We start from the raw sequence: 6,497 nt of genomic DNA, 5'->3' as shown, positions 1-6,497 counted from the left end.
ATTCACATAAACAATGCTGGAATATATTTATTTATATCTTTATAAATACACAAAATACGAAATGAAATCAATTCAAGAAAATACAAGAGTTAAAAAAAAAGAAAAAACGATTTGGTTGCTAATTGTAGTGCACATATCAGCTTCATGAAATTAGATATCAAAGCAGACAGAAAATTGTTTCCGGATTCGCACTGTCTGTCCGTTTCGAGTACTTTGGAGTTACCCAGGATATTGAAAAAAATGGTCTGTCATTTACGTACAAAAAGGGGAGGAGTTGTACCAATTAATTTCTTAAACGAAATATCCGATTATGAGCCTATGTTTGGATTAATTATTCTCCCCCCAGAGGGAGGGAGTGAGCTGACCCTGGAAGTAGTGCAATACCAAAGCAACTCGTCGCAAAGGTGGAGCAAGCTCCGAGCTCTTCGCCGATTTCCAGAAATCAGTTTAACATCTTGGGCCCAGATAGGACCCGTCTCAGATATGAAGCTAACAAGAACAGATGCTACTACTAATAATCATTTGTGAGTTCAAGCCTCTCATCATTGGCCTTTAGAGTATAAAGTAGCGTTGAGATTCAACAGAGAAAGATAAAAGATAGAGTTAAATAGTGTTAGAGGAGATAAAGAGGCCTCATTTGAGCAGTTTTTAACTGTTGACGACCGGGTTCTTCGCCAAATGCGCTGCGCTGGTAGACACTGGTAGAGGAAGTGCCCTACAGTTTCGATTGCATGGCATACATCACAAAAAGGGGTCACAAGGTCGGGGACGATATCGTGATTTTACCGGTTTCACTGGGAGACTGCCGTAAGCGATTCTCCATGCCAAATCCCTGTGAAAAGGTAGTCCCCAGCTGTTTTTGATGTTCGTAAAGAGCACCTCTTCATTCGTTCCCAGATCAGGCATTTCACAATCAAAAACATCCAAAAATTTCCGGTACGCTGTTTTGGCCTAAGCTGAAGCACCCGATCCTCATGTGTTACAAATCTTTTTGGAATTTTGCTTATCGTGTAGTCTCACTGTGGCACTATCTCCACACATGGTCCAGCGTGGCCTCGAAACAGGGTAGGAAATATCCAATTAAGTATTTAATGAGATTGCCAGAGATGTGTGATTTGATGTCAATGCTTTCATATCATTTGAACAGTGTTAGTGAAATAGGAATGTTTGAGGATAGACAGGGCAAATCCTCATTGGGTAGGGGGAAGATAGAGAAAAACCCTGCATACCTTGTGTTTCCAGAAGTCCATACTAATAAAAAAAAATAATTTGTGAGTTCAACAAACTTCATCATTGGCTGTAGAGTCAGCAGATAGTAGGAGAGGAAATAAAAGATAGAGTGCATAGTGGTAGAGAAGGTGAAAGAGGCCTCAGTTGATCTGTTTTAACTGTTTGCCCCCCAGCGGTGTTTCTAAAACGGTCGTTAATTTTTCACTTTACAAAAAGGAAAAATCCTGAAAAGGAAAAGATGTAAAAAAAACAAACCAAACAAACACAAAAAAAAGTACAGAGAAAAGCAAAAATTGAAAGGTAAACTTAGAGGTGGAGGAAGGATCTGGCCCGAGTGATGCAGCTCACAAGGAACTGCACCGCCTCGCGGTAAGCCTTCGCCGCTCGGGATCTCAGGTCCTCCCCCACCCGTGATAGCTGAAACCAGTGAAGCTGTGTACAGAAACCACACAAGGTGGTTACTGTGTCTTTCTTTTGTTGTGGGCAGTTATTATTCTTTTGACCACCTCACTTCCCTTGGCCATGTCTGGTTTGCAGAGAGCTATGAAGAACGCCGAAGCTGCCTCCTCGTCTAAATCCTGGGCTACCTCTACTTGCTCAGAGGTGATTTTGCTGATGTCATCAACGAAGATGTCACCCCATTTTGCACTGACGATGTCAGATCCATGTTTCCCTGTGAGGAGGAGTTCAGGTTCTCCTATTTTTCCCATCGCTTCTTTGAATTTTTCCGCGACCCCCGGAATATTTCTAATGAGATGGCTTAGAGTCTCCCCTGCTTTTGCGTGAGGGACTTCTGGGTGGGCGGTCTCAGATACTTTTGCTATTTTGGGCGTTACCAACTCTTCTTCCTGTGGGCTTAATGGCCGTTTGGAGGTGTTGGTGTTCACCTCCATTTTTCCTTCTTCCTTATCTGTATTAGTATTGATGGTTTCAATAACGACTGTTACTTCTTGTTGGATTTTACTGCTTGTGGAAGTTTTTTCCCCTTACAGTTTTTCTTAGACGTGGAGGTATGGATTTCTGTTATATCAGGAGCAGCCTCGAAAAGAGGAGAAGCTTCCTGTGCTGGGTCATTTCCATTGCTTGGTGGAGTTGCTGGCGTGATTGCACCACCCATCCTCTCAGCAAGGTTCTGGATGGGCATGTGTCCACTTTGTGGTCAATGACCTCACATTTCAGGCAAGCTGACTCACATTTTTCTTGGTTGTGGCCTGCTTTGAGGGAGTTTTTACATTTCACTCTAGGACAGTCCGCCCCAATGTGAGTGAAGGCACCACATCTAAAACATTGTTTTTTTTACACCAGGGTAATTTATCATTACTCTGGCGGATCCAATAATAATAAAGTTGGGAACGGACGTTTTCATCTCGAGGGAGATGTGGACTTCACGCGACTTCCATTTGGGGTTTTCTGCGTCATTTAGGACTTCCACGTTGTGTACAACGCCCCATATCAAGAATATTTCGTGGATAATCTTTGCATCTGTTTCAATATATTATAAAGGGAATCTGGGGATTCTAAGTAGTTTGGTAATTCTCCCTACCAAAAATGGAACTATTGTTTTTCCATTACATTCGAATCCTCCAAGTAGTTTGTCTCTTGTTTGTTCACTGCTTACTACTACTTGGAAGCGGCCACCACCAGAGGGAGTAAAACCCAAAATCTGGTCAGCGCCGACGCTTTCGATGAGGGCGTGAGCCAAACATCGAGGTCGCAGGTCGGCTTCAACTTCGATACTACTCTTTAGCTTTACCCCAAAGGCGATAAACCGATAGCTATAAATTTTTCATCGAAATTAAATTATATTTAACTTAAATGAGAAATAATTAGGTTTAAAATAATATTTCTCTACATATTTACAAATTGATCCTCTATGTGATACAAAGTTTATTATTTATTACTCTTTATATTTTGTATTTACATATATTCTTTAGCCTTACTCTTTAATAAATTCTTTATTAATATTACTTAGCCATAATTTCTAGGTTTATCAGTTTTGTTATATTATGCGTACTTCGACCTGTAAGATACTGCCACCTGGAGATCGAATTGTTATTCCTTATAAGGACTGGCTTAAAGGGGCGAAGCAAGAATGCTTTTCATCCCTCCCGTTATCTGTAGAGGACCGTGCAGGGATAAGGTATTATTGAGCTATTAAGGCTCTGATCGTGGCAGGAGGGTAACAGCAATAGCCGAGCCTCAGTTAGAACTTCATTGGTTACAGCTGCTACAGCATTGCCATCCATTACCCTCCAAGGATATTGGATTGAATGAATCAATCACCGCATCTCACGGTCGACTGTTTGAAACCGAATTGTTATTCAATGAGGGGATATTGTATTTGAACCAGTAATATACTTCTCGGAGAGTTGTGGTCCAATTAACTTTATTATTTTATTTTTGTTCATTTGAGCACTGTAATAATAATAATAATAATAATAAACAGTGAGACTGTTTATTTGAATAATTTCAAGCAAACATAAGTTCTTTTTGATTTTTTTTTTTGCAACAATTCGGTCAGTTTTGATGTCTTTTCTACACATTCCCTTTTGACCTCAATACGGCCAAAATTATTCCATGTGCTCATGTTTGCGTAATTTGTCTTTGTTTCGGGGGGGGGGGGATGAACGAGTTTCTAGGATGCGAGGTACACTTGTTAGGGTATTTTAAATCGAGTGATAGTCTGGCTCAAGTTATTTACTGATAGAATTTTCACTTCATTTAAAATGCCCTTAGAAGGGTACCTCGCATCTTGGAAGGAATCAGACTCGAAGGAAAAAGTTAAGATTTTTTTTTCCGATTGCGTAAGGAGGCTGTACGAAACAGAAGTATTGCTGATGGTAAAAGAAGATATCGAAAAGTGCTTCATTAAAATATCGAATTACTGATGCATCTAAGAAAACCTAAAAACCTTTCGATAGAATTTATTAATTGTATAATTAAAAAAAAAAAAAAACCTTCAAATCTTGTAACCAATTATATGAATATCCATTGCCTACTTTCAAGACAACAAAAGTAGCTTTTCATTAAGTAGTTCACATAAATCGGTACACAAATTCTGTTTGGAAAAATTCTTTAGAGATATCGCTCGTAAAACTAGGGAATGGTTGCCTAACTTTTTTTTTTAGAACAATTAAATTTCATATCTTGTCTGGCAGCGATTCACTGCATTAAGACTTACAAGGTAGAACATAAAAAGGATTTGTATGAAACTCCATTAAACTATTTTAAATATAAAATTCATGAGACGGGTTAATTCGTCGTCTATATCATCTGAACTTTGATAGGGAAGGAGGTAAAGTATGCTGTGGAACTGTTGAACTTTTTTGAATCAGCAAAGTAAATTATGTCTCTTATGTCTCGGGATATCTAATTTATTTTATGGGATACACATCCGAAATAAAAAAAAGTGGTGGAAGGGATAAGAATAACAGTAGTAGAGAATACCCTGACAAATCTGTGGAATAAAAACAAGAAGTTGGGTCTGTTTTTTTTTTATATACATCCTCTGTCCAAATAGAAATCGAACTTTTCGATTTCTTTTTGGACAAATTGGCGCCACCTGTTGTATCTTTTTGTTGTTAAAAGCGGCAACCTTCATCAGTGTTGTGTCAACTGTTTATGATATTTGTTTCATTAGAAGCCGAGTTATAGTGCCAAGAGTGACAGTGTGTTTTGACGAATGGTAGGTCGTCACGATATTCATGCCGTACGCGAGGATTCTCTGTATCAATCGCTTCAAAACTTCGAGAAAATACTCACCATTGACAATTTGGGCAGGCGGAACGAATTCTTTGTGGATAATGCCCTTGGAATCGTAGAAACAAATTTACATTTTCTTTACTTTTAACTTCTCCAAGCGACTTTTTTTTTCTTTTTCGAATGCCCTCTTCTGGTGGTCTCCACTCAGCACTCTGGCGCTTTGTCTCGGGCTCATACACAAAACACCACGTTTCGTCACCAGTAACGATCGTTTCAAGGAAGTTTGAGTCCTCACGAGCGGTTTTAATGAGGTCCTTGCAGTGTTCAATTCGATACATATTTTGATTGTTGGTCAACTTGTGGGGAACAAATCGCGAATTTAATTTACGAAGGCCCAAACTCTCGGTCAAAATGATGTGCACAGCTGATTTTGGAATCCCAAATTCATCTTCAATCAATCTCACGGACGATTTCGGGTTTTCTTTATGAAATCACGCACTTTTTTGGACGTGAACTTCGCTTAGTCCAGTTTTTGGACGGCCCAGATTCGTCTCAGGACCACTTTGAAATCGCTTAAACCATACGTAAACTTGAGTACGGGATAAGCACTCATCATCGTATGGTTTTTGAAGCATTTGATGCGTTTCAGTCAAACTTTTATCAAGTTGAACACAAAAGTCAATCGCAGCTCTCTGTTTGAAACTCATTTTCCGACCGTTCGTCAAAACACACTGCTACTCTTGATACTATAACTTGGTTTCTAATGAAACAAACGTCATTAAAAATTGAAACAACACTAACGACGATTGCCGCTTTCGACAACAAAAAGACACAACAGGTGGCTCCACTAGTTTCTTCTATATTCGGAACGTTCGGTTTCTTTTTGGACAGAGAGTGTATATGGAATGATACTTTAATCAATCTCATTAACTATAAAAAGACCTCCGGAATGATCACCAGATGCTTCGCTGAAATAAGTTCCAGGATTAAAATTGAGGCGCGCATGGCCATCGAAATTTCAACCTCTTTTGCAAGGTGTGCAGTCACCTGCGCTGATAATCTTGTTATTTTTAGACGTTGATGGCCGCCCAGAACACATCACTTTGGACTGTCAGTAAGAGACGATTTCTATTTTTTAGTGAATGATGTATTTCTCTTGTAAGTTTGTGACAACATTTAAAACACAAATCCGTCTTCTTTATTTCAGACGTCGTCAAAATCTTCACGAAAAAAGAGGTAAGTAATGTTGTAAGTTATTGCAACGTGTGGTTTAACTTATCAAAATACTGTATGCAGTCATATCTCTTCTTAATCCATTTCGTTTTAGTTACCTTTTAACGCGAACAAGCGATCCGTAACTGGCAAAGCATTGTAGATTCTTTCGTATTCTCAAAAGCAATAGAAGCTGCCACTCTAGAGGTGTGTGCTCAGTAAGTTTGGCAGCGATAAAAAAAAAAAAAAAAGGAACTGAGTCATATCTTTCAAGGTTCTTAGTGGACTCTGTTTACCTTATATATTTTTTCTCAATTTATTTAATACATTAAACACTTTGCAGTATGCAAAAA

The 6,497-nt window shown here is 38.9% G+C and overlaps 1 pseudogene; it reads right to left on the bottom strand.

Annotated features, from left to right (window-relative positions):
- Nucleotides 1–350: 350 nt before the first annotated feature.
- On the bottom strand, nt 351–531 carry LOC150097702 (U2 spliceosomal RNA; annotated as a pseudogene).
- Between the last annotated feature and the right edge of the window lie 5,966 nt (nt 532–6,497).

The sequence above is a fragment of the Typopeltis vanoorti genome, chromosome 17 (assembly GCF_054136105.1).
Source record: "Typopeltis vanoorti isolate ZY-2024b chromosome 17, IOZ_Tvanoo_1.0, whole genome shotgun sequence".
Taxonomy (NCBI): Eukaryota; Metazoa; Arthropoda; class Arachnida; order Uropygi; family Thelyphonidae; genus Typopeltis; species Typopeltis vanoorti.
This window is presented reverse-complemented; position numbering and strand designations above follow the sequence as displayed.